A 26,973-nucleotide genomic window follows, 5' to 3' on the forward strand; every position below is an offset into this window, starting at 1 on the left:
CTGGCATGGCGCCAAAGGCCTTCCACGCCAGCAGGTGGAGCGGAAACCTCTCTGGCGCGGGCCTACCCCCTCACGGTGAGGGCTTGGCCCCTGGGACCCCCACCCCGCCGGGTAGGGGAGAATCCCGGCCAGGGTCTTGAATCCCAGAATTGGGACGTGCCTGCCATTTTTAAAGGGTTCGCGAGTCATCCTGACTTGGCAAACATCGAGGCCATTGTCTATAAAGTATGATTTTGTAAGTATGGTTGTTGTTCCGAAGAATGGTATCTTGGACTCAAAATGTTAACTCTGTTTCTCTCTCCATAGATGCTGCCAGACATGTTGAATTTTTCCAACGTATTCTGTTTCTATTTCAGATTTCCAGCACCCACAATATTTTGCTTTTATGTCAGACTGTTGCTTGAATAATCTGTGGGACAGCTCTCACAATTTTGGTATAAGCCCAGAGATGTTGCTAAGGTGGTCTTTATCATAATCAACAGGGCTAGTTGTGCCAGTGTCGTTCCTGGTGCCGAGGTTAATCCTGGGTGGTCATCCAGTTTTATTCCATATTGACTGCTCTGTAGTGGTTCAATACAACTGAGAGGCTTGCTAGGTCAGTTCCAAGTTATAGGACAGTCCAGGAAATGACAGCCAATTACCTCAGTGAATCAGATGGGTTTTCCTGACAATTGACAATGGTTTCATGGCCAGCATGACTGAGACTAGCTTTTACTTCCAGATTTATTAACTAAATTTAAATTACACCATCTGCCATGGTACGATTTGCACCCATCCCGAGAGCATTCGCCTCGGCCTTTGGCTTATTAGTTCAGTGACATTACTACGACACCACCATGTATACCTTGGTGGAACTAATGTATGCATTGGTAATGACTCAAGTTTATTGCTTCATTTTAACTCTGTGCAATTATTAATTGGATTTCACAAAATGTTCAATAAATTGTTGCTCCAATCTATGGTACAAGTCGATAGTGGCTTGTAGTATTTGTGTCCAATTTTAATATTTGGGGGGCAGGATTCTCTGAAACGGCAGCTACGTAAACACCGGAGCGTTTCACGCCGGCGTCAACGGGCCCCTTGATCCAGTGATTCTGTGATCCATGGGGGGGACCACCAGGGCGCCGGACTGCTCCACGCCGCTCCGGCTGCCAATACGGAGCCCTGCACTTCCGGCCGCAGATCCGCGCATGCTTGTGGCAGCAGCCCCATGCAACATGGTGGACCCACAGCGACCAGCCCCCACAATATAGGCCCCCCCAGATCATGCATGCACCCGCCGATCGGTAGCCCCCAATCGCGAGCCTGGCTGTCCTGGAGGCTCCCCCGGTGACGGATCCCCCCCCCCCCCACTAAGGCAGCCGCGGACTGAGTCCGCAGCTGCCACCCAGAGTGCCCGCCGAGTGGAACCATGTTAGACCCACGCCGGCAGGAACTTGGCCAGCTGCCGGCTGAGAATTGCCGTGGGGGCCTCTTTTAATGGCCCTCGACTGGCGCCACGTCGACTGTGCGTGACTGGCGGCGATTCGCCGCTCCGCGGAGAATCGCGGAAAGGTATAGGACCCGATCGTGGATCTGACGCCCCATTCTCCGCCCCCGCACCGAGCACAATTTCGGCGGGAAGGTTCGGAGAATCTCACCCCTGATCTCAACTCTGTCCTTGGGAGCAGATGCCAAATGGAGATCAGGCATTTCCCTCCAAACAGGGTTGCAAAATATACACAAGCTCCAGGTTACAATTGGACCAAATCTCAAAACTATATCATTCCAATTGAGATCAGTGAAAATGTATACCTTGTACTTTGCATTCATCCCAAAACAATTAAGATGTAATGTTCCATGTTTCCCTTTAGGTGCCTTTAATTCTGAGCATTCCCAATACAGATTAGCTGAGTTCACATTTTACTCATGTTGAAGATTTATTTTATTTCAATTCAGGAACATTCAGGAACAGCTTTAAGATGGTATTTGTTTGTTTTGGATATAGTATTCTATTAAGACCATAAGACATAGAAGCAGAATTAGGCCACTCGGCCATTGAGTCTGCTTCGCCATTCAATCATGGCTGATAGTTTTCTCATCCCCATTGCCCTGCCTTCTTCTAATGACCCCTGATCCCCTTATTCACCGATGAAGGTTCACTGCAAGTGATCCGGTTATATATTTCCCATTGAAATTGCACAGTGCTGTTCAAACGACAAGAAAAGCTAGCCATGTAGCTTATTTCAGTAAAAGTGGATTGGGCACAGTATCCCAACATTACAAAAATTTAAACATTTGTATGGCTAAAATGTGCAGACAAAATGACATTCTCACGATAGTATAAGCATCTAAAATGGTGAACACTGATATCCGGACATTGTCAAAGACACTGTGGGTGGGATTCTCCTAGCCCCGCACCGGGCCGGAGAATCGGCGCAACCGCGCCACGCTGCCACGACGCCGGCACGCGATTCTCCGAGGAGCGGAGAATCGGTGCAATTTGCGCCGGCGCATTTGGCGCCGGTCGCAGGCTGCTGTCTGCGGCCGGGCTGCCAATTCTCCAGCCTTGATGGGCAGAGCGGCCGCGTGGAAACGGCAGAGTCCCGCCGGCGCCGTCCACACCTGCTCTCAGCCGGCGGGAACTCTGCGCGCAGGGTCGGGGGGGGGTGGCCTGTGGGGGGGGAGAGGGGCTCCTTCACCGGCGGGGCCTCCGATGGGGTCTGGCCAGCGATCAGGGCACCCCGATCGGCGGGACGGCCTCTCCAGCCCCGGCCCTATTTTGTTACGCGGTCGGCCCCTGAACCCCCGCGCCATGTTGCGTTGGGGCCGGCGCGTTGAGGAAGTTCCCCGCGCATTCAGAAGGGAGGCTGGAACGGCATGAACCGCTCCAGCGCCATGCTGGCCCTGTGGGGGCAGAATCGGAAGTGCCTGCGCCCGTTTTGCGCCGTCGTGAAATGCAACGCCGTTCACGATGGCGGGGACACTCTGCCTCCATTTCGGAGAATCCCGCCCAGGGTTTTTTTGAATTGGTTCTTTTAATTAATTTTTTTTTAAAAAATATGTTTATTAAGAATTTTTAACAGAATTTTTAACCATATAAACAAACCCCTCCCCCCGTAACAAAAAAGAAGAAAAAAACCTCGCAGAGCAAGACATAAACATGGCAAATCAATATGATACAGAACTTTGTACATTGGATTCCTCCCGTACATATCAGTTTTCCGGATCGTTTATGTTTTTCTTACTCAGATGCCCCCCCGAAGAACCCCCCTTCCCTATCCCTCCCTCTTCCCCTCCCCCCCAGAAAGAGACGTCCGTCCCCCCCCCCCCCAGGTTGCTGCTGCTGTCGACCGAACTCCATTTAACGGTCCGTGAGATAGTCTAGGAACGGTTACCACCGCCTGGAGAACCCCTGCACAGACCCTCTCAAGGCAAACTTTATCCTTTCCATCCTGAGAAACCCTGCCATATCATTTATCCAGGCTTCCACACTGGGGGGCTTCGCATCTTTCCACATTAACAAGATCCTTCGCCGGGCTACCAGGGACGCAAAGGCCAGAATGCCGGCCTCTTTCGCCTCCTGCACTCCCGGCTCATCCGCTACTCCAAATAGTGCTAGCCCCCACCTTGGCTTGACCCGGACTTTCACCACCTTAGATACTGTTCTCGCAACTCCCCTCCAGAACCCATCCAGTGCCAGGCATGACCAAAACATATGGTTTGCCGGGCTTCCTGAGCACCTCCCACATCTGTCCTCCACCCCAAAGAACCTACTCAGCCTCGCCCCAGTCATATGCGCTCTGTGAACCACCTTAAATTGTATCAGGCTAAGCCTGGCACACGAGGAAGAGGAATTAACCCTACTGAGGGCATCAGCCCATAGATCCTCTTAAATCTCCTCCCCCAGCTCCTCTTCCCATTTACCCTTCAGCTCCTCTACCAAAGCCTCCCCCTCTTCTTTCATCTCCTGGTATATTGCCGATACCTTGCCCTCTCCGACCCATACGCCCAAAATCACCCTGTCTTGAATCCCCTGTGCCGGGAGCAGCGGGAATTCCCTCACCTGCCGCCTCACAAACGCCCTCACTTGCATGTACCTGAAGGCATTTCCCGGGGGAAGTCCAAATTTCTCCTCCAGCGCCCCTAAGCTCGCAAACGTCCCATCGATGAACAGGTCCCCCATTCTTCTAATCCCTGCCCGATGCCAGCTCTGAAACCCCCCGTCCATCCTTCCTGGGACAAACCGATGGTTATCCCTGATCGGGGACCACACCGAGGCTCCCATCGCGCCCCTATGTCGTCTCCACTGCCCCCAGATCTTTAGCGTTGCCGCCACCAACGGGCTCGTGGTGTACCGTGTCGGCGAGAGCGGCAGCGGTGCCATCACCAGCGCCCCCAGGCTCGTTCCTTTGCAGGACGCCATCTCTAACCTCTTCCGCACCGCTCCCTCTCCCTCCATCACTCACTTACAGATCATCGCCGCGTTGGCTGCCCAGTAGTAGCCACCCAGATTCGGCAACGCCAACCCTCCTCTATCTCTGCTACGCTCCAGGAACCCCCTCCTTATCCTCGGGGTCTTGCTCGCCCACACATATCCCATAACGCTCCTGCTTACCCTCTTAAAAAAGGCCTTTGGAGGACCACCATTTTAATCGACTGTACCCTGCCCGCTAGCGAGAGTGGCAACATGTCCCACCTTTTAAAGTCCTCCTCCATCTGTTCCACCAGCCGCATCAAATTAAGTTTGTGCAGTGCCCCCCAGCTCCTAGCTACCTGGATCCCAAAGTATCGAAAGCTCCTTTCCGCCCTCCTCAACGGTAGGTCGTCTATCCCTCTTCCCTGATCCCCCGGATGCACCACAAAGAGCTCACTCTTTCCCACATTGAGCTTATAGCCCGAGATGTCCCCAAACTCCCTTAAAATCTGCATGACCTCAACCATCCCCTCCACTGGATCCGCCACATACAGCAACAAGTCGTCTGCGTACAGCGACACTCGATGTTCCTCTCCCCCTCGGACCACCCCCCTCCATTTCCCCGACTCCCTTAACGCCATGGCCAAAGGTTCAATTGCTAATGTAAACAGCAGAGGGGACAGGGGGCACCCCTGCCTCGTCCCTCGATACAGCCGGAAATACTCCGACCTCCGCCGGTTCGTGACCACATTCGCCACCGGGGCTCTATACAGGAGCTTAACCCAACTAATAAACGCTCCCCCGAACCCGAACCTCCTCAACACTTCCCAGAGATGCTCCCACTCTACTCGGTCAAAGGCCTTCTCCGTGTCCATGGCCGCCACTATCTCCGCCTCTCCCTCCACCGATGGCATCATAATCACATTCAGTAGCCTCCGCACATTGGTGTTTAGCTGCCTGCCCTTTTCAATTCCCGTCTGGTCCTCGTGAATCACCCCCGGGCCACAGTCCTCAATCCTCGTAGCTACCACTTTTGCCAGCAACTTAGCATCTACGTTGAGGAGCGAGATCGGCCCATATGACCCGCATTGCAATGGGTCCTTATCCCGCTTCAGGATCAAAGAGATCGTCGCCTCCGACATTGTCGGGGGCAGGGTCCCCCCCCTCCTTTGCCTCATTGAAAGTCCTTGCCAGCAACGGGGCTAACAGGTCTACATACTTTCTATAGAACTCCACCGGGAACCCATCCGGTCCCGGGGCCTTCCCTGCCTGCATGCTCCCCAGTCCTTTAACCAGCTCCTCCACCCCAATTGGCGCCCTCAAACCAGCCACCTCCTGCCACCTCGGGAACCTCAGTTGGTCCAAGAATCGTCGCATCCCCTCTTTTCCCCCTGGGGGCTGGGACCTATACAGCTCCTCGTAGAAGGCCTTAAATGCCTCATTCAGTTTCACCGCACTCCGCACCGTAGTTCCCCTTCCATCCTTGACTCCACCTATTTCCCTCTCTGCCATCCTCTTACGGAGCTGATGTGCCAGCATCCGCCTCGCCTTCTCCCCATATTCATAGATCGCCCCTGTGCCTTCCTCCACTGTTCCTCTGCCTTCCCTGTGGTCAACAGGTCGAACGCCATCTGGAGACTTCGCCTCTCCCTGAGTAGTCCCTCATCAAAAGCCTCTGCATATCTCCTGTCCACTCTTAAAATCTCCCCCACTAACCTCTCCCTTTCCCTGCCCTCTCTCTTCTCCCTATGAGCCCTGGAGATTAACTCTCTCCTAACCACCGCCTTCAGTGCCTCCCATACTACTCCCACCTGCACCTCCCTGTTGTCGTTGGCCTCCAGATACCTTTCGATGCACCCCCGCACCCTCCCGCACACTTCCTGTCTGCCAGCAGTCCCACATCCAACCGCCACAGCTGGCGTTGGTCCCTCTCCTCCCCCAACTCTAATTCCACCCAGTGCGGGGCGTGGTCCGAAACGGCTATGGCCGAATACTCCGTCCCCTCCACTTTCGAGATCAATGCCCTGCCCAGAACAAAAAAATCTATCCGGGAGTAGGCCTTGTGTACATGGGAGAAAGAAGAGAATTCTCTGGCCAAAGGCCTGGCAAATCTCCACGGATCTACTCCCCCCATCTGGTCCATAAACCCCCTGAGCACCTTGGCCGCAGCCGGCCTCTTTCCGGTCCTGGATCTGGAGCGATCCAGTGCTGGGTCCAACACCGTGTTGAAGTCCCCACCCATTATCAAACTTCCTCCCTCCAAGTCCGGAATACGCCCCAACATACGTTTCATGGATCCAGCGTCGTCCCAATTCGGGGCGTATACATTTACCAATACCACCCCCGTCCCCTGCAACCTACCACTCACCATCACGTATCGGCCTCCGTTGTCCACCACTATGTTCTTGGCCTCAAACGACACCCGCTTCCCCACCAGTATTGCCACCCCTCTATTCTTCGCATCCAGCCCCGAATGGAACACCTGTCCCACCCATCCCTTTCTTAACCTGACCTGATCTGCCACCTTCAGATGTGTCTCCTGAAGCATGACCACGTCTGCCTTCAGTCCCTTAAGTGCGCGAACACTCGGGCCCTCTTAACCGGCCCATTTAGGCCTCTCACATTCCACGTGATCAGCCGGATTGCCCCCCCCCCCCCCCACCTCCCCTGCCGACTAGCCATCTCCTATTTTAGGCCTGTCCCGTGCCCGAGTCTCCCGCAGCCTTCAGTCCCCCAGACGGGGAATCCCCGCCCCGACCACCTCTTCCGTTTTCAGTTGCCCCTCGGCCATTGCAGCAGCAACCCTATTGTCCCCCCATCTCCCCCCCTCCCCACCCCTCCCTCCCCGCTAGATCCAAATCTAGCTCTTTTGCTCCCCCCATAATACTTCCGTAAGTCAGCTGACTCCTGCTGACCCCGGCTTCCCCCACCTTCCCGTTGACCCCCCCTCCCCCGGTGTGGAAATCCCTCCTCCTCCTTGCGCTCCTTCATCCCCCCCCCCTCCCCTCCCTCGCGCGGGGAAAAAGCCCGCTCTTTCCTTAGCCAGCCCCGCCCCCTGTGGCGCAGCTCCTGTTGCAGCCTTATCCTAATTCCCCCATCCCCGAGTTTCACCTCCCTCCAACACCGACACCCACATTCAAAAACTCTTCCCACATCCCCATCCAAAGTCCCACCCATAAAACATTCTTTACGCATATTTACAACACTGTATACAGTCAACATCTCCCCCACTACCACAGCCCCTCAGTTCGAGTCCAATTTTTCCGTTTGGATAAAGGTCCAAGCCTCTTCTGGCGTTTCGAAATAGTGGTGTTGGTCCTGGTACGTGACCCACAGTCGCGCTGGCTGTAGCATTCCGAATCTCACCCTTTTTTAATGTAGCACCGCCTTGGCCCGGTTGAAGCCAGCTCTCCTTTTTGCCACCTCCGCGCTCCAGTCCTGGTAGACTCGGATCACCGCATTCTCCCATCTACTGCTCCACTCCTTCTTGGCCCATCTCAGGACACTCCCTCTGTCTGCGAAACGATGGAACCTCGCCACTATCGCCCTTGGCGGCTCACCAGCCCTGGGTCTCCTCGCCAGGACCTGGTGAGCCCCTTCTAGCTCCAGGGGGCTCGGAGAGGCCTCCGCACCCATCAGTGAATGGAGCATCGTGCTCACATACGCCCCAGCATCAGCCCCCTCCGCTCCTTCGGGGAGACCCAGAATCCGGAGATTCTTCCTCCGCGACCTGTTCTCCAGGACTTCGAATCTCTCGGCCCACCGCTTGTGCAGCGCCTTGTGCGCCTTCATCTTCACCGCCAGGCGCAAGATCTCGTCCTCGTTCTCATTAGTTTTTTCCTTCACCTCTCGGAGCTCTATCGCCTGGGCCTTCTGGGTCTCCTTCAGCCCCTCGATCGCCAACAGCATCGGCGCCAGCACCTCCTTTTCAAGCTCCTCCACATAGCGCCTGAGAAACTCCTGCTGGTCCGGCCCCCATGCTGCTCGATCTCCGCCCTCCGCCATCTTGTTTTCTCCCTCTCGTTTCTGCCGCTGCTCCAAAGCCTCTTTTTTTGTCCCTCCACTTCCAGTCCCCTCCATACACGACGGAAGGGGTACCTTACTTCACCTTCCCACACGGGATTAGGTCAAAAAAGTGCCGTTGGCGCTGCTCCGGAGAGCCCAAAAGTCCATTCTAGCGGGAGCTGCCGAAATGTGCGGCTTAGCTCCGCATCGCCGCAACCGGAAGTTCATTTAATTAATTTTAGAGAAACACAACCTCCATGAAAAGTTGCTTGGCGAACCTTTTCCCATCATTTGAGGGAGAGAAGCTGGATGGGGATATTTGAATCTTCACTTGGGAGGTATAAACCAACAGAATTGAAAATCAGATGATTTACCATCAATTTACTACCTAAGAAGTGGAGGCAAAACGAACCCCGAGTCATACATAGTTTCCATGGGATAACGATGCACACCAATGTTTTGCAACATTTTGACACCACTTTTTTTGCCAAGCACTTTGTGAAAATGCTAACCTTTCAAATGTATTCATTCAGGCCGGAATGTTTCCAAAAATGCACAGAGCGTTGGCTCAAGGGAGAAAACCAACCTGTAGCTCACAGGCTGCATGGCTAGCTTTTCTTGCCCTTTGAACAGCACTCTGCAATTTCAAAGGGGAAGCGAGATTCACACAGTCAACTGTGGTGTTGGGTGCTCTGGTGCACAGATGAGCCAACACAGTTGTATGTGGTACAACTCTATTTTATTTTAACTCTTATATACAGTTCGTTCTGGATACTCTGCACGTGCTGTCTCCCTGAGTGTGTCGTGTAGCAGGTCTGTCCTTGTCCTCGTCTCCAGCTAATACTGTCCACCAGGTGTCGTGTTTGTGCTTTTATATGTTTCCTGTCTTTGTCTGTGATTGGTTGTGGTGTTGTGTGTTCTGATTTGTTTTTTGGTGTGTCTATCATGATGTGTGTGTTTGAATATCATGACATCCCCCCTTTTTACAAAGATATGTGCCTACGTGGTTATAAATATAATCGTGTCGTGAGTGCATCTAAGAGTGTGTGTGTGTGTTGTGTACAGCGTGTGTATATGACGTAACTATTTACATGGGGCGATGTCGGGTGCGTCACACTAACAAGGTTGTACCATAACAAAACATGAATACGAGAAAAAAAAAAACTTGAACAGTGGTCTCCGGTCAGACAATATCTGGAACGATAAACAACAACAGGTTATAATACAGAAGTGTTTGACTTTTTGAACGTATGAACAGCGTTATAAGTCCAGTCTAATGGGTGACTGCCTCAAGAATAGGCTGGTCCTCAAGCCGGTTCAGCTGTGGAGATTTGGGTTCACACTGGTTCACATTGGACTGTTGGAGGTGATGCTGTTGCCAAAGTCTCTACTTTTCCATTTGTTGTACTTCGTGCAGTGCTTGGTTTTTCATTCGTGCAAATATAACATTCAACATCTTCGTTAGTGTTGCCTTGGCTGTGGTTTGGTTTACTAAGTTTTTTGCTGGCCAGGTGAATATTGTAGCACGTTCTAACAGCCTGTAACACAGTTCCTTCGTGTATTTCTATGTGCTGAGATGTTACTGTAGTTAGTAAGGCCTTAATTATCTGCAACTGAACACCTTCGTCGGTTTGCGGTCCTTGAGAACAACCACATATTGTCTCTGTAATTCTGTCAATTAATTTCTGTAAACAGTCAGATGATGTGCTGACTATGCGGGGACATTTCGACTGGCATGCCAACTCAAAAGGGAGAAAATACTTGTCTGCTTTAATAAAGTTTGCCCTGGATTTGACAGGTGGCAAGGTCCCAGAAACAGCATTAGCTTCTGCATGGGGAGGATTTTAGCTGCTGTGGCCTGGTCACGGGTGGCGATGGAAGGGGCATGATCCGTGGCATCTCCACGAAGTCATCCTTGGGAACCAGTGGAGGATCCGGCGTGTGCGTACGGTTCAGTTGCGAGCGTGGAAGGCGGCGCAAAGCTCGCTGATTGCGCCTACGAACCAATCCATCCGCCCTGCATGCCAGGAACAAGGTGGAGTCTTTTTTCTTTTTATGTTTGTGGTGGACGGCATCTTGTAGCCGATGGGTCATTGCCATGGAAGAAACACCATCACTAATGTCATGCAAGGCGATGACTGTGCCAGATGTGAAAGTTGGCCGAGACCGTGCACGCTGGTTCCGGCCACCTGCTGTGCCGGAAGGGTGACTCCGCAGAGAAACGTCGAAGCATGTCGCCTTGGAGAGAGAATTGTTGCTCGCATCAACGTCTGGCGATGGCGCGAATTGGTGTGTCCGTCTTGGACCGCCGGTGCTGGTCGCCACTGCCGACCCAGTGGGACTGCCACGCGATCCATTCCCTGTCGCCGTGGCATCCGCTGTCACCCTGAGCGTGCCATCACCGAGGCCGCGACACCGCCCGTCCGGAGCAAGGTCTGGCGTGCGCGAATCAGAGTCGGCGCTTGGCTGCTCCCCATCTGGAGTCCGGTCTGCCTTCCGTCGATGCTCCCCGTCCGGAGTCCCAACAGGTTCACTGGAGGCAGCCGAGATTCCCTGAAGCTGCACTTCTGGAGTCGGAACATGCAGGAATGCACCGACCAGTGGAGAGGCTCGAGCCATCGAGGGTGGAAGCGGTGCGCCGCCACCGCAGTCGTCAGTGGTCCCACCGTGATCATCGAGTGCCTCGGTACGCACTAGGCGAGGTCTGTCACCTTGCACCTTTTGCATGGGAAGTGGGATGCTGTCGTCACTCGTCTCACATCCCGTGGATAGATCCTCATTAACAGCTTGCTGTTCACTAGGGTTGGGTGAATTGTCAGAGTTTTCATCTGGTGGTGCACACCATGTCGGTGGACTGTCATTGTCTTGCCGTTGTCCTTCAATTGGGCTTTTCTTCTTTGGAATTTTAAATCTTCCCCCAGACATTGCAGAACCTTGTTTATTACCCCCAAATTCTCCCATATGTATGGTCTCGAATATAGGATCCACTGTTTCTATCGACATTGTACTATTTTCCAAAGAACATTCCGTTTCACTTTTCTTCTCAGGTACCTCATATGTATCTTTGTCTAACGTACATGCCTTCATGGTCTCTGGGTCTGATTTTGCTGGGACTGGCATGGTCACAGTCTCTCTTTTACTGTTCTCAATTGCCCACATTATACTCCCCATACATAACTGCTTAATCACTGGGGTTAGTGTGGTACAATGGATAATCGGGTCGATCTTATCTGCATCTTCACCATTAGTGGAAAGCACACTTGGTTCACTTGAAACTGCTGCGGGTTTTAAATTCGTTATCTGGCTACTCGATGTCAGTGTCCTCGGGATTCTTGCTCCAATGTTCTGCTCATTGATCAGTGGAGTGTGTTTAGATTCAATGCAGTTAATGTTCCCCTCAAGGTTTGAAGAGTCATTACTGACTAACTGCTGGTCTCCGAAGTTGGGACTCTGCGGTGTTGAGTTGAAGGGAGACATTTGTCCCTGCTGTAGGTATGATTCAGGTTGTGTTATTTCCATTAACCGAGGATCAATGTCTTGTCCATTTTTTTTTTTCATACTAAAACACTGGCAATTCTCAGTCTGCTCCTTGCAAGTTAAACATACAGGTGATTTCTTTAGCAAATCCTCAGTATCCTTCTGTGACCGTGCAGCATTATTAATCTCTGTTCGGCTACAATGATTCTGGAGGTCAGCGCATGAACCTTTTTCCTTCGGGCTTGGAAGAGGAGATTCCTTTGGCTTGTCTTCAGTTGGGCTTGAACAGTCATCAGCGCTGTGCCCTTCATTGTAGCATGAGAGACCGTCATGGTCATGCTGCTGTGCAGTGGAGCGTGGTAGGCTGTCATAGCTTTCGCGCTGTTCACGTGAGCATGGCAGACTTGCATCGTCTGCCGCTGGTTGGTCAGGAGAGGTTGCTAGACCCTCATGGTCTTGTTCCTGCAAGGACTGCGCATCGGAGTCAAGCGTTTTTTCTTTTGTGGAGTCTGTCCACGAGATCGCTGTGGAGGCTTGTGACTCTGGAGTCACTTCTTGTTCATGCAAGGACTGCACTCTGGAGTCTTGCAGGTCTTCTTTCATAGAGTCGGGAACGCTGAGCGGGACGTGGACCACGCTCTGTGTGGCAGCAGGGCGCTCTCCGTGTGCTTGCACCGCTCCCTGTCTGTTAATGTCAGGCTGCAGCATCATCAGGCACTGATAAGTTGGGACGTCATATCTGTTGGGTTGAAGATCTTCAAATCCGAAAAATGAATCCGCATCTGCGTCGGATTCAATGTGGGGGTCGCCAATGTGCAACACGAAAGGTTCGTCCGAGTCATAGTCGTATAGGACCACGGAGCTATCATTGGGCTCGCGAGGTCCCGAAACACTGTAAAGATCGTCATCGAAGTATTCGAGGTCGGAATCATCGGCTTGTGCGTAGGTAACTGCTTGTCGGAGGGTTCTTCGGAGGTCAAATTCATCTCCTAGGTCAATTTGCGGCAATGTGCTGTCATTCCAGGTGAGGGAAGGTTGTTTTACAGCTTTAACAGATTTTTGTTTTTTTGATTTGGGACGTTTCCCTTTTAAATTGGATTTGGGACGTTTCCCCTTTAAATTGGTGCGGTCTGGGGCCTCTGACATCCTGACGCTCGGTATGTAGCACGTAGGAAGCGACTGCGCATGCTCAGATCGCTGTTCCTTTACCGATAGCCGTTTTCTTGACTGCGCATGCGCAGCATCTCGCGCATGCGCAAACGAAACTTCCGGTTCTGCGCACTGCTCGCGCAACTGTGCTAGCGTGATACCTTTAGCAAGATGGCCACCGACCTCGACCCAGCCCTCTCTCAGGCTCGGGATTTCGGCCTCTGGGAATTCGGGCTCCGGGATCCCGGCCACGAGGTGAGTACTGCCGCTTTTCTTACCTTTACTTGCCGATTGGATTGCGTTTTCTTCACAGTACTTGGAGAATGTGTCCAGGACTGCCTGGTAATCGTACCTTTGCTGCCTCCTGAAGAACCTGAACCTTGTGAATATTTCTCTTGCCCTTGCACCGGCGATGGTGAGGAGAAATTCAATTTTTTCGCTATCATCCAGGTCTTGGAGTTCAGCTGCCGCCAGGAACAATTCGAACACTTGCCGGAATCGCCGCCAGTTTTCGCGGAGATTGCCGTGGCTGCGGAGCCGGGAGCTGTAACATTTTGCCTGGGCACTGCTGGTTGTCTGTGTACACCGAGGTATGCCGGCAGGTATCGATCCACTCCTGTACCATGTGGTGTTGGGTGCTCTGGTGCACAGATGAGCCAACACAGTTGTATGTGGTACAACTCTATTTTATTTTAACTCTTATATACAGTTCGTTCTGGACACTCTGCACGTGCTGTCTCCCTGAGTGTGTCGTGTAGCAGGTCTGTCCTTGTCCTCGTCTCCAGCTAATACTGTCCACCAGGTGTCGTGTTTGTGCTTTTATATGTTTCCTGTCTTTGTCTGTGATTGGTTGTGGTGTTGTGTGTTCTGATTTGTCTGTTGGTGTGTCTATCATGATGTGTGTGTTTGAATATCATGACATCAACTGGAGGGGTGGGGCCCAATAAAGCCACCAACACTGGGAATCCAGAGATCAGGATGCCGTTTTCAAAGGGCACCCCAATCTCCAATTTAAATAAGAGGCACCCCCTATGGCCACCAAGATCCACCCCCAAGGAGAAAGGCAATTCTCCCCCACCTCAACACGGATAAGGGGTAACCCCACATGCAGAAGGGCAATCCCCCCCAACATGGATAAGGGGAATCCTCACAGGCAAATGGGCAATCCCCACCCCCTCAATTGGCAAGAGCGTTCACCCCCCGCCCCACTCCCATGGATATGGTACACCCACCCCACCCCCCCATAGAGAAAGGGAACCCCCACAATGGCACTCACCAGAGAGCCCCTGGGCCGTGTCTGGGGCAATGTCAGAATGCAATGCTCAGGAACGTCCCTCACAACCTGGGGGCTATACTTACCTGTGTGTCCCCAGAGTGGTTATCACAACTGTTTTTCATTTTTCAAAACCAGTAATGATTCATGTCAGTGTGGCATCACGCTGACTGGGTGGGAAGTTAAGGTGAGAATGCAATTGGCAGTGTCAAGTCCGCTAATGTGATGTTAATGTATGCAAATCAGGTTCATGCCCTTCCTGGGCGTGAACCTGATTACAGTACCATTGGGCGGGGGGGGGGGGGGGGGGGGGGGAAGAACTCATTATGCGATCTCGCTGGCGCGAATCCCATTTTTGGCCTCTCAAAATTAAGCGTCCATTACAGGATTTGCGTCCACTGACAATGGGGCTGTTAGATCGTGGCCTCATTTGAATTCAAATGCATCACTATTTGCCTTATTAAAGTTTTACCGGGTGAAAGCCTTTTGATTACTCTATGCCTATAGGGTGTAGGTATCATGAAACAGGACCCAGTGATCACACTTTAAACAAGCCAACAAACACTGCAAGGTTTATCAGCACAGAATGCATTTTATGACATAAGTTGAGACAAAATAAGAAGAATTAAATAAAGAAAAATATTACGACTTGCATTGGACACCAATTAGTACTCAGCTCAAATAGCTACTTGTAAGAGTGAGCTTCTGGCATAAGTATAAGCAGGTTATTCTGTCTTTTTGGACTCAATGTCCACACACCATGGGCTGGATTCTCCGCCCCACCACTTTTCTGCCTCGACCCGTCGGCGGGATTCTCCATTACGCCTGCCGGTCAATGGGGTTTCCCATTGTGGGGCAGCCCCACACTGTCGGGAAATCCCCAGGCACCGGCAAAACAGAGAACCCCGCCGGCGGAGAACCACGCCCCATACCTCCAGAAAAAACACTGCACAGAATTGTGTAGCAGAAATATGGGCCGGGATTCTCCGAGCCTCTGCGCTGAAATCGCTCTCGGCGCGGGGGCGGAGAATGGGGCCTCAGATCCGCGACCGGAGAATCGGCACCAGTTATGCACGCACGCGGACGACGACGCGCCGGTCGGGGGTCGCTGATTCTCCGCGGTCGACCGGCCGAGTTCCCGCCGGTGTGGTTCATGTATGGGTTCACCCGGCAGGAGCTCGTCATCGCGGCGGCGGTGGCCGTCCTTGTGGGGGGCGTGGGGATCGGTCTCCGGTGGGACCTCTACAACAGCCAGGCCCGCGATCGGGGGCCACCGATCGGCGGGCGCGCGCGATCTGGGAAGGCCTACATTCTTCCGCGCTGGCTCGCTGTGTGGCTCCACCATGTTGCGTGGCACCAGCGTGGCAGTGGCCACCGCGCGCATGTGCGGACCCGTGAATGGCAGTGCAGGACCACATACGACAGCTGGAATAGCGCGGAGCATTCTAGCGCCATGCTGGAGCTTTGTGGGTCACGGAAACGCTGGGCAAAGAGGCCCGTTGACGCTGGCGTGAAACACTCCGGCGTTTACGCCGGCATCAACACTTAGCTGCGTTTTTGGAGAATCCCGGCCATGAATTTTTCTGTCCTAAACGGAGGGAAATGAAGCCAATTCTGGCACCTGTACTGCACCCAACATATTCTCCACAGTTACTCACTGAATAAAAGAATTCAGCCACTGGGAAACCTGACTGATTTTTTAAAAAAAATACTTTTATGAAGGCATTTATAAATAAACATCACAACTAAGATAAAAAAGATAACCAACAGGAGAACACAGCAAAACTCAATAAATAGCCAACAACTGCAACCCATCCTCCCTACCATACCCCCCACATTCTTTGCCTCCACCTTGTCTTGTTAACCATACACCCTGCCCCCTTCCACCCTCCCCTGATGACTTAACTGTCCTGGAAGATGTCAATGAAAGGTTTCCATCGGGCGAATCCTTCCATCGACCCCCTGAAGGCAAATTTAATTTTCTCCAGCCTAAGAAAATCCGTGAGGTCGTTCACCCACACCCCTGGCTTCGGAGACTCCATGTCCTTCCACCCCAACAGTCCATCTCCGGGCTACCAGAGAAGCAAAGGCCAGAACGTCGGCCATCGGCCTCTCTCACCCCCTGGACTCCTGGGTCTTCCGTCACTCCAAACATTGCCAATTCTGGACTCGGAACCACCTTCACCTCCAGTATCTCCGACATCACGCCAGTGAACCCCCGCCAAAATCCCTGTATCTTCGGGCAGGCCAGACCATGTAAACATGATTCGCTGCACCCCCCCCCCCCCCCCCCCACCCCCCTGGCCTGTTCTCCACCCCTTCAAAGAACCTACTCATTCTAGCCACCATCATATGCGCCCTATGGAGTACCTTAAATTGGATGAGACTCAACCTGACGCACGAGGACGACCAATTCACCCTCCTCAAAGCTTTGTCTCATAATCCAGCCTCCAGTTTACCCCCAGCTCCTCCTCCCATTTTCGCTTAACTATTCCGATCGGGGCACCCTCCCAATCCAGCGATTCCTTATATGTCTCTGACACCCTGCCCTCTCCAACCCCTATACTCGACATTAGCTTGTCCTGCAACCCCGGGGGCGGCAGATCAGGAAAGGACGGCACCTGCTTTCTCATGTAGTTATGCATCTGTAAGTATTGGAACCCGGTTCCACTGGGTAACTCATACTCCTCCACCGATCCTTCCAAACTCGGTAAGCTGCCCTCCACGAACAAATCTCCAAACCGCTCAATCCCTGCCCGCCGCCAACCCTGATAACCCCTGTCCGGTTCCCCCGGAGCAAACCCGTGATTCCCACAGATAGGGGTCCAATCTGAGGCCCCCTCAAGCCTCAAGTGTCGCCACTGTCCCCACACCCTCAGGGCCACCACTACTACCGGACTGTGATTTAAGAACAAATTCTTCATTTCCTCATTGCTGCTACATTTCCAGCAATCCAGCACAAAAAATTAAACTTATCATTGCAATTTTATTTTCTATCGCATTTTGGATTTAGAATAGTGTGTACTGTGATTTTAATCCTCTTCATTCCTCTTCATTCACCTGAGGAAGGAGCAGTGCTCTGAAAGCTAGTGTTTGAAACAAACCTGTTGGACTTTAACCTGGTGTTGTAAGACTTCTTACTGTGCTCACCGCAGTCCAACGTCGGCATCTCCACATCGTGATTTTAATGAGCATTGGCTACTATTTACTACTTGGATGAAGGGTTGGGTGAGATGTTTGTCAAACTTGCCAATGACACAAAGATAGATAGGAAAGTATGTCATGAAGACGACATAAGGAGGTTACAAAAACATATGTAGCGCAAGTAATTGGGCAAGATTCTGGCAAATGGAGTGTAATATGGGAAAATGTTAAATTATCCATTTTGGCACAAAGAATAAAAGAGAAGCATTATGTAAATAGTGAGAGATTGCGCAGCTCTGAGATACAGCGGGATATCTTGGTGCCTTCATGCATGAATCGCTGAAGGTTAGCATGCAGGTACAGCAAGTAAAGGAAAGTTAATGGAATGTTATTGTTTATTGCGAGGGCAATTGAATACATAAGTAGGCAGGTTATGCTTCAGTAGGCAGGTTATGCTTCAGTTATACAGAGCACTAGTAAATTGATATCTGGAGTACGTTGTCGAGCAGGCATTGTCAAACTCGGGGACGTGACCCGTGGGTGGGTCGCGGGCGGGTGTCGGGAGGGTCGCGGAGTCGTCCATTGTGGCGCTCCCGATCGCGCAAATCTGCGCGCAACAACCGCAGCAGCTGGCTGTTAATAACACCGGCTGCAAGCGGCCTTCAAAATGGCCGGGAACATGAAAAATGCGGTCGCACTGCGCATGCATGCCAGATCGTCGGCGCACATGCGCACAACTATGCGCATGCGTGCCAATGATCGGGCACGCATGCACAGTGCAGCCGCTTGCTTTTTTAAACAGTCGCAGCTTTTTGTTTTACAAGTTCGGAGGGTTTTATTCATTTATCTTATTCATTTAATTTTTTTTTTCATTTATTTATTCATTTTATTTAATAAGTTCGGGGGGGGGGGGGATTTATTTGATAAAGTTTTATAGGAAAAAAATGCAGAACTTTGGGCAGATGGAGACTCCATACTTTCCGAAACCGAAAGCCTTCACCTTCATCCAACAGGTTCCATTGGAGGAGCGTGTACAAGGGCCAAAGGGACCCAAAACCATTTCCTCCATTTTTGTCAGCAGCAAACAAGGTAAGAGAAAATGGTGGGTCACGCAGGTCGGCTGGCATGGGTCGCGAAGGTCGGCTGGGTTGGGTCCCGAAGGTTGGCCGGTTGGTAAAAATGGGTCCGCGGAAAAAAAGTTTGAAGAACACTGTTGTAGAGTATTGGCCATCTTACTTAAGGAAGGATGTAAATGCATTAGAAGCAGTTCAGAGATGGTTGGCAAACTAATACCCGGGATGGATGGGTTGTCATTTGCAGAGTGCTTGTATCCGCTGAAGTTTAGAAGAGTAAGGGGCGACTTGACTGAAATACCCAAGATTCTTCGGCATCTTGACAGGTGGATGTGGACAGGATGTTTCCTCTTAAGGGAGAACCTAGAACTAGGGGCCAATGTTAAAAAAATAAGGTATTGCCCATTTAAAACAGAGGTGAGGCAAAACATTTTCTCTCAGAGGGTTGAATGTGTTTGGAATTCTCTTCTTGAAAAGGCAGTGAGAGCAGAGTTTATTAATATTTTTAAAGCAGAGATGAATAGATTTTTGGTAAGCAAGGGGTGATATGGTAGCAGGAGTAGATGGGATGCAGATTTTAGGTTACTATCAGATCAGGTGTGATTTTATTAAATGGAGAAGCAGGCTCAAGGGCCCAAATGGGCTCCTTCTTTGTAATGACTACACTTGGGCATTAAATGCAAGATCACGTAAGTACTATAGTTTTTTTTGCACTATGTAAATTTCTCAAAATATGGCCCAAAGTATTTACAATAGCCACTAAATATTAACATGATACAAAGCTGTTAGCTAGAACAAACCAGCTGTCAGGATGGATCTAAATCTGAAAATAGTGCTCCTGTTATTTTCAATAACTGGAATAACTGACATTGCAGAAATGTCCCAGTTAATTTGGGAATAGAGGTTAAGGATAGGCATTTCATTTGCTGTGGCATGTGGATTTTTATCATTCTACGGGTCTTAAAAACAGCTGCCAGGATAACCAAGTTGGCCGCCACATTTTAACACAAATCCCATAAACCAGTTTGTCACCGAGCCTGAAAATATATTTCAGCGATGAAGCTGTGTGGAACAAACATAGATTAGTTCTGATCAACAAAACCTAGCATTCATTAGTAGGTTCTAAGGTTTGGTCTTGGCCTTGGTCTCCACGGTTGATAATGACAATTGGTGACAAAGTCTTTGAAATCATCACAAACAAGGGCTTTCAAGATTCAAATGCAATTGTTGGCAGTTGCATCTAGGAATACATTGTACATATTTCAGAATAAAACGTCTGTGGGCCTCAAAGCACTTTTTTCCACAGGAAAATCAGCAGGAAAAATAAACCTGAATTTCTAATAAGAGTTCCTGAGCTCTGTGCTAGAAGTCTAAATTCTTAAAATCGATTCTTAAGTATTAATTTTCTGATGGGTTTTACCTTCCACAAACTGAAGCAAATAAGTCCAAGCAAGTCTAACCATACCTTTTAACTACCCTCAGTTAAATAAAGTATTCCCCCTATTTATGCAAGTTAATTGCAATCCAGTCTTTCTGTCCCAATATCACGACAGCGTTTCTGAATTTCAGAATAAATCCAAGTGTGAAATGGTTTGGTCCAGACAAGATTCAAAAGGGAGTCTCAGAACCAACAGTTTATTTGGTAATCAAAAGAGTATAAAGAAACACTTCTGACACACTAGGTGTTGGTTAGGAAGGAGGAAGTCATATATGATGTTAGATTTTAGAAATAATCGGATACCAAGTAAAGAGATTGATGTCCCTTTTCTTAGTTCACCATCTGGCTTTGGAGTGAATTAACTGGTAGGTCTTTAATTTTTGATTTATTTATTAAGAAGAGAACTAGCTTGCTGCTTTGGAACATGTTCCAGAATGCTGCTAGTATTTTAAACTTAACGATGGATGAGTTATTCAGTACTGAGACCAATCTCTTCCTCCCACCTCCTTGATTTATGATACACATTGTTGAAAGGCAGACAGATGAACAAGGGGAAAGAATTGCAACCCCTCCCACGCCCTGCCTCCCCACCTTGACAACTGCTGAAGTCATTCACCTAGTCATCTTGTGAGCTACAAACACCTACTTCCATACTATCAAGGAGGATAGCACAAAGGCTGTTTTACACTTTAACTGGATCAAGTTTATTGGAGTTTGCTGCCAGCAACACAACACTGTCATGCCTCAATTCATTCCAGAATATCAAGAATTCTAACCCTTGACCTTTGGCTGCACTATTTCTCATCACCAGGTATGACTTTTAAAAATATTGTCATTTTGGTATTAAAGGGCATCATAAATGCTTATAATCAAGAGACACTGTCATAAGGGTTGTAGAAAAGAGTTTGATGGATTAACAGCAGCTGCTTTATCCACTCTTTATTTGTTCAGGGTGGGATTCAACTAAATGGGAACAAAGTCCTCTCGCGAACGCGTTTCGCCATGTGTTTTCCGGCGCTCACAGCATCGAGAAACACATGGCTATAAAACACTACTCGCATTAAATAAGGGGCCTCAGCTTGAAATGCGTGGCCAAGGCCACACGTAGCACCGTTTTCTACACCGAGGATCTGCGCTCATCGGATCTCCTCAGTATAGCCGGGGTGTGGAGACTAGGGACATTTTCACAATAACTTCATTGCAGCGTTAATGTAAGCCCACTTGTGACAATAATGAAGATTATTATTAGATCGGGATGCCATTTTTAAATGACGTCCCGATCTCAGAGGCCCACGATGCAATCCCGCCTCCCCCCTCCCCCTATTTCACACTGAAACGGAGACTGACAAAAGATTGGAAGATTCTGCTCAATCTCACAAGTTATTAAAAAGGAAGTGCAAGGCGCATGACAGAGTGGTCCTTAGTATTGCGGTTTGAGGTTATTTTAAAGCTCACAAAATATTAAACCACATGGGTGAAAATGTCATTGTCTGCAATGGTCAGAACATCCCCAGTTCAATCATTCTATTACACCATCTGTCATGGTAGGATTTGCACCCATGTCCTTAGAGCATTAGCCAAGGCCTTTGGATAACGCGTCTAGTGACATTACCACTACACCACCATGTATACCTTAGTGGAACTAATTTATGCATTGGTAATCACTCAAGTTTATTGGTTCATTTTAACTTCAGTTTCAACAGAATTTCTTGAAATTATACACCCATAATACATGTCGAGTGCCAGTCTTCTCTCTGGACAACTAGCAGTTGAGAATATGTCTATTTTATTGGGATCAAATACGTTTGAAACAAAATTGGAAATTACATTTCAACATAATTTATTATTTCTTTCTACAAATACGTCCAGCTAAATCTAATCAAACTCCTATTTGTCATGATATCCACATCAGCATATCATGGTGCAATCACACACACACTGATGGACAGGTAGTTGGACCAACCAGCACACAGATAACATCGCAGCCAATCACCAGTGAGAGCACACGCACTATAAAACAGGGAACACTACAGTTCCTGCTCATTCTACCAGGAGATAGCTCAGAGCACAGAGCTCACAGCGTGCCATTCAGACATACACCATGTGCTGAGAGCCTCACTAAGATAGTGATACGGCTGGGTCCACAGGTTAGCTGGTGAAGCATGTACCCAAGCCAGCAGTTTGTAGTTGTCGTTGTTAAGACAATAAAACAGAGTTGGACCATCTACAGCCGTGTTGGATCATTTGTGCATCGGAACACCCAACACGACACTATTATTTTCCCTTAAAAGTCCAGAGTAATTTTTTGCAACATAAAACCTGAAATGATACCTCAGACAAATACGATCAATTCTGCATTCACAAGATAGTCCTTGCACAAACACAGGCATGGAAAAGAGCCAGGCAAAATCAAGTCTACTCTAGTCTTCTTGATAAGGTCTGTTAACATTAAAGCTGTTTAATAATGTAATTAGTTGATGTCAAAATTGCTCTGTGTACTCTAACTATGCTGTTCTGTCACAGTAGAGGATAGCTTCATACCCATCATTCACCTTAGTTTATGATCTAAGCTGTGCAACTCTTGACAAGTACTGAGCAAAGGGCAGTCACTTCTTCGGAGCACTCGCATGCCACAGCTAGTGCTGGTGACACAGCTACCTGGGTTGATTGTCTATTGACCTCTTCTCTCAGCTGGCATGTCAAGTGGCACAATCAGGCCAAAGAAGGAAAAAGGAAGAAGTTATGCAGTAAGAATATATCAAAATTCAATGCCATTGCAAACATTGCAACAGATTCACATTTATCTGCCATCATTTCCAAATCTCTGAACTGACTGCTGTTAGGAGATTGGAACTTTTGGCTTGCAAACGACATATTCCTGTTAGCATTGTTCATTCGTGCATAATTTGAAATACACCAAATTGAAAAATCTTCATTCCTCCTTTCTTCAGGAAACTTGCAACATTAAATATTTCCATTTGTTCTGCTATCAATCAGTATGACCAATCATAAAAGAATATTCTTTTTCTGTTGCTGAATTACTTGATAACAATTAAATAGGAACACTGAAAACAAAAGAAACGTTCAATGCTCTGATGGTCTGCTCAGAGTCACATGCCAGGTTAGTGCAGCTCACAGTTGTTCAGCAGTGTTAGTTATATTTGAATGTATGCTGTTCATTGCTCACCATCTTCCTTCATAACTTGTGGATTACACATATCTATTTCATCTTAATTAATTTGTCACAATTTGAGCAAGATTGCAGATATTCTGTGCTGGAACTAGCTTCTGGCTGCAGGTTGGATTGAAATGTATCCATGTAGCACACATTTCTGTGCATATTGGGGGCATAAAGTATCAATTTCACAGGAATTTGTACTGCACCCAAAGAACTCACTGGAAAGTTGATATTTTGGCATCTCTGGCAGTCCTCCAAAAAAAAGACGTTAGGCCCTTTGCACATTGCTAATCAGAGGTCTAATGCTTATTTCATGACCCAGAAATTCAGCAGCAGTAAGCAAAACATGTACTGAGCATGCTGCACTCAACTGAATTGAAAAGCAAAATAATTTGAGATATTAAAATGGAATGAATAGCATTGAGGGAAAATTCTGGTGCATGAAAATCGCTTATTGTCACAAGTAGGCTTCAAATGAAGTTACTGTGAAAAGCCCCTAGTCGCCACATTCCGGCGCCTGTTCGGGGAGGCTGTTACGGGAATCGAACCATGCTGCTGGCCTGCCTTGGTCTGCTTTCAAAGCCAGCGATTTAGCCCTGTGCTAAACAGCCCCTAGCATGTGGTATAATAGCAAACAAATTTTATAACACCTGAAAGATCCATGCTAATTAAATAATAATTGTATGGCGGTATCCACCCTTATTAAAAGCTGATAAGAATTGACTTTATATTGAATCATATATTCACTCTATATTAAAAGCTGATCGGAATTGATTTTATATTAGATTATGTATTAACCCTTTATTAAAAACTGATGACTGGTGAAGTCATGTATCTCATGTAAACCATTACTTATCGCAATAATGTTTTTCAACAAGTATTACAGACATTATCTTTGTAAACGTCCAGATGCAGTGAGCTCATTAAGTCTAGAAATAAGCTTTGCCAACTAGGGAGGTTGGTGTTTTTCTGGAGATAGCTACTGGAGGGATCAACCTAGTATCTTTAGGAGCAGGTGCCCTGCTAGATCTCCTTGAAACTAAGGCCTTGCCAACCAAGAGAGACTGTTCTTTGTCTCGAAATAACTGGGGAGTCAATCTATTTTTCAGAAGCAGGTGCTCTGCAAAAAACTCCCTACAACTCCCTAAGTAAGAAAAGGATATAAATGTTTAAGCACAGGCTGCGAAAGTAAGAGTTTCGCTTTGAGAACTGTTTAGGAGATTGCTGGGTTTATCTGACCAAGCTGCTATCTCGACTCGTAGAGTTCTACTCTTGATTGAGTATCGAGCTCCGAGGCTACTAGTCGATGTAAGTATGAGATGTTTATCATTTAAGCAAATATGTAGTTAAGAAGCTCAAAGGCTAACTCATGATTTTTCCTGTATTTGTCAAACTGTATCATTTACCAAAAATACTTGTATTACCCTTTTTCTTTAAATAAATTGCGTATATATTTTACCATACAGATCCGTGTCTATTTTAATAAATAAGAGTGCCATTTAACTAAGGCTCATCATATTCTCACCCTTTGAGGCTATCGGAAGGGTCACTTACCCATGCCCGGCTCTCAAGAATTAGAAATATTTAGTTGAAGTTGAGGAAAAGATAGCCATCTAAGTCATAGTCTATCCTGTACACTGAAGGTAGTGAAAGCCAGGCACATTGTGAATACTATAATTAGATCTCCCAAATAGAGAGCCTTACTTTAGATATTCACAAGACTTTGTCTGGTAGCTTACAACCTCGACTAATCAGGAAGATCTTAGATAGAATATTCCTAGACTGTCACACTTGTTAATTGTGATTACAGTGTTAGTGGGAGAAAAATTTGATAGTTCCCAAAAATGGGTATAGGGACAATATTTCTCTTCAACGAATGATATTCAATGATAGAAAAAGAAATAGGAATGATGGCGTAGGGTGAATTAGATTCAATTCAGGTATAGAAAGAAAGAGTTGCTATGATCTGGCACACACTTTCTTAAAATGATGCAGGGAGCACATCCAATAGTCACATTCAAATTTATTTGATAAATATTTGAATGAAGAAGATTATGGGGCTTTGGGGAAAGATTAAAGGAGGGAATTAATGGGATAACTCTACCAAACTCACAGTACCGAGGATCTAGGTGAGGATCTAGAAAGAGGTGATGGGAACAATGATTTGACTGGCCTTCTTCTGTGCTCTGTAATGTCATGATCTCACTATTCAATCTATTAATCTATGTCCTCCTGAAGTCACTTACGGTTGTCATTGCTGTTAACTGAATTTCCCGTTTATGTTGTCTGACAACTTTGATACTGTGCTCCATATTTGTGTGTTCGGGTCATTTATACATATTAAGAGGAACAATGGTCTTCACACCCTGGGAGATCATTGCTTCCATCCTTCTGATTTAAGAAATTAACGACCACCATCCACATTGGTTAGCACTGCGGCCTCACAGCGCCAGGGACCCGGATTGAGTTCCAATCTTGGGGGACTGTCTGTGTCGAATTTGCACATTCTCCCCATGGTCCGGTTTCCTCCCACAGTCCAAAGATGTACAGTTTAGGTGGATTGGCCATTTTAAATTGTCCCTTAGTGTGCAAAGATTTGGTGGGGTAATGGGGTTACAGGGATTGGGCAGGGGAGTGAGCCTAGCTAGGGAGCTCTTTTGGAGGGTTGGTGTGGACCCGATGGGCCAAAAAGCCTCCTTCTGCACTGTAGGGATTCTATGCATGATATTCTACCTACTGCCCCTTAGCCAGATTCATATCCATGCTGCCACATGACTCCTATGTCACTAACTTGCAAAATACCTTTTGAAAATCAAAATGAATAAGATCCACAGTATTTCCTTCATCAATGTACTCTGCTATTTTCTGTGAGAACTCTATACTATTCAACAGACATGACTTGCCTTTTACAAAATGTCCTGGCTGTCCTTATTAATCAACGTCTTTAAAAAAAAAAAAAATCATTCCTCGAGATTCTCACCAATGTGAGGCTGATGCCTCGATACCCAGTTTATCCTTTTATAACCAGGACGATTAGATAAGCAACCGAATGGGGAGCAGGAGGTTGTCTCAAATTATGCACAAGGTGCCTGCGGAGAAGCCATCTTTCTCGTTGGTGGGCTCCTAAGATTTTAATTGGGGGGTGGGGGAGAACACTGCGTAAATTCCAGCCCATTATTTTTTTGAGTCCCCTCTATATTTTATACTTTGCTCAATTTCTTTTGCTATTATCAGTCCTGAATGTGCCATTACCGTTTTTAAGTCTAATTTTAGATTTAATTAAACTTTAAATAGCAGGATTTCCTTTTACTTTTCTTTAAATTTTTTAGAGTCCCCAATTCTTTTTTTCCAATTAAGGGGCAATTTAACGTGGCCAATCCACGCAGACACGGGGAGAATGTGCAAACTCTACACAGGCAATGACCCGGGGCCAGGATCGAACCTAGATCCTCGGTACTGTGAGGCATCAGTGTTAACCACTGCACCACCGTGACGCCCTTTTTGTTTTATAACGGATCAGAACATGCTGCCCTCCATAGGAGGATTTCCAGCTTTTACTGCACCTGTGTTTCCTGGTTTATCCCTGACTCATCTCCTGGTTAAAAATACACCCACGGGCATGTCCATCAATTTTCCTTGTAAATTTATTGAGGTAAGTTCTCTTGTCTCATGGAAATGATTGACTTAAGACTTTGTTTTTGGTTGTTCCCTCTTGTTATAACCCTCATGGGACCTACAGGGAGGGCCTGACCATAAGCCTTGTGGAATACAAGCCCCTCCGATGAGAGGCGGGGCCCATCAGCGGGGTGATTGATCACTGACATAAAAGCCAGCCCAGGG

The 26,973-nt window shown here is 48.3% G+C and overlaps 1 protein-coding gene across 26 annotated transcripts in view; it reads right to left on the reverse strand.

Moving 5' to 3' along the window:
- The window catches only part of ank2b (ankyrin 2b, neuronal), a 1,300,297-nt gene that overhangs the window by 558,360 nt on the left and 714,964 nt on the right, over window positions 1-26,973 (reverse strand). The gene's annotated exons all lie outside the window — the stretch shown is intronic.

The sequence above is a fragment of the Scyliorhinus torazame genome, chromosome 3 (assembly GCF_047496885.1).
Source record: "Scyliorhinus torazame isolate Kashiwa2021f chromosome 3, sScyTor2.1, whole genome shotgun sequence".
Classification (NCBI taxonomy): Eukaryota; Metazoa; Chordata; class Chondrichthyes; order Carcharhiniformes; family Scyliorhinidae; genus Scyliorhinus; species Scyliorhinus torazame.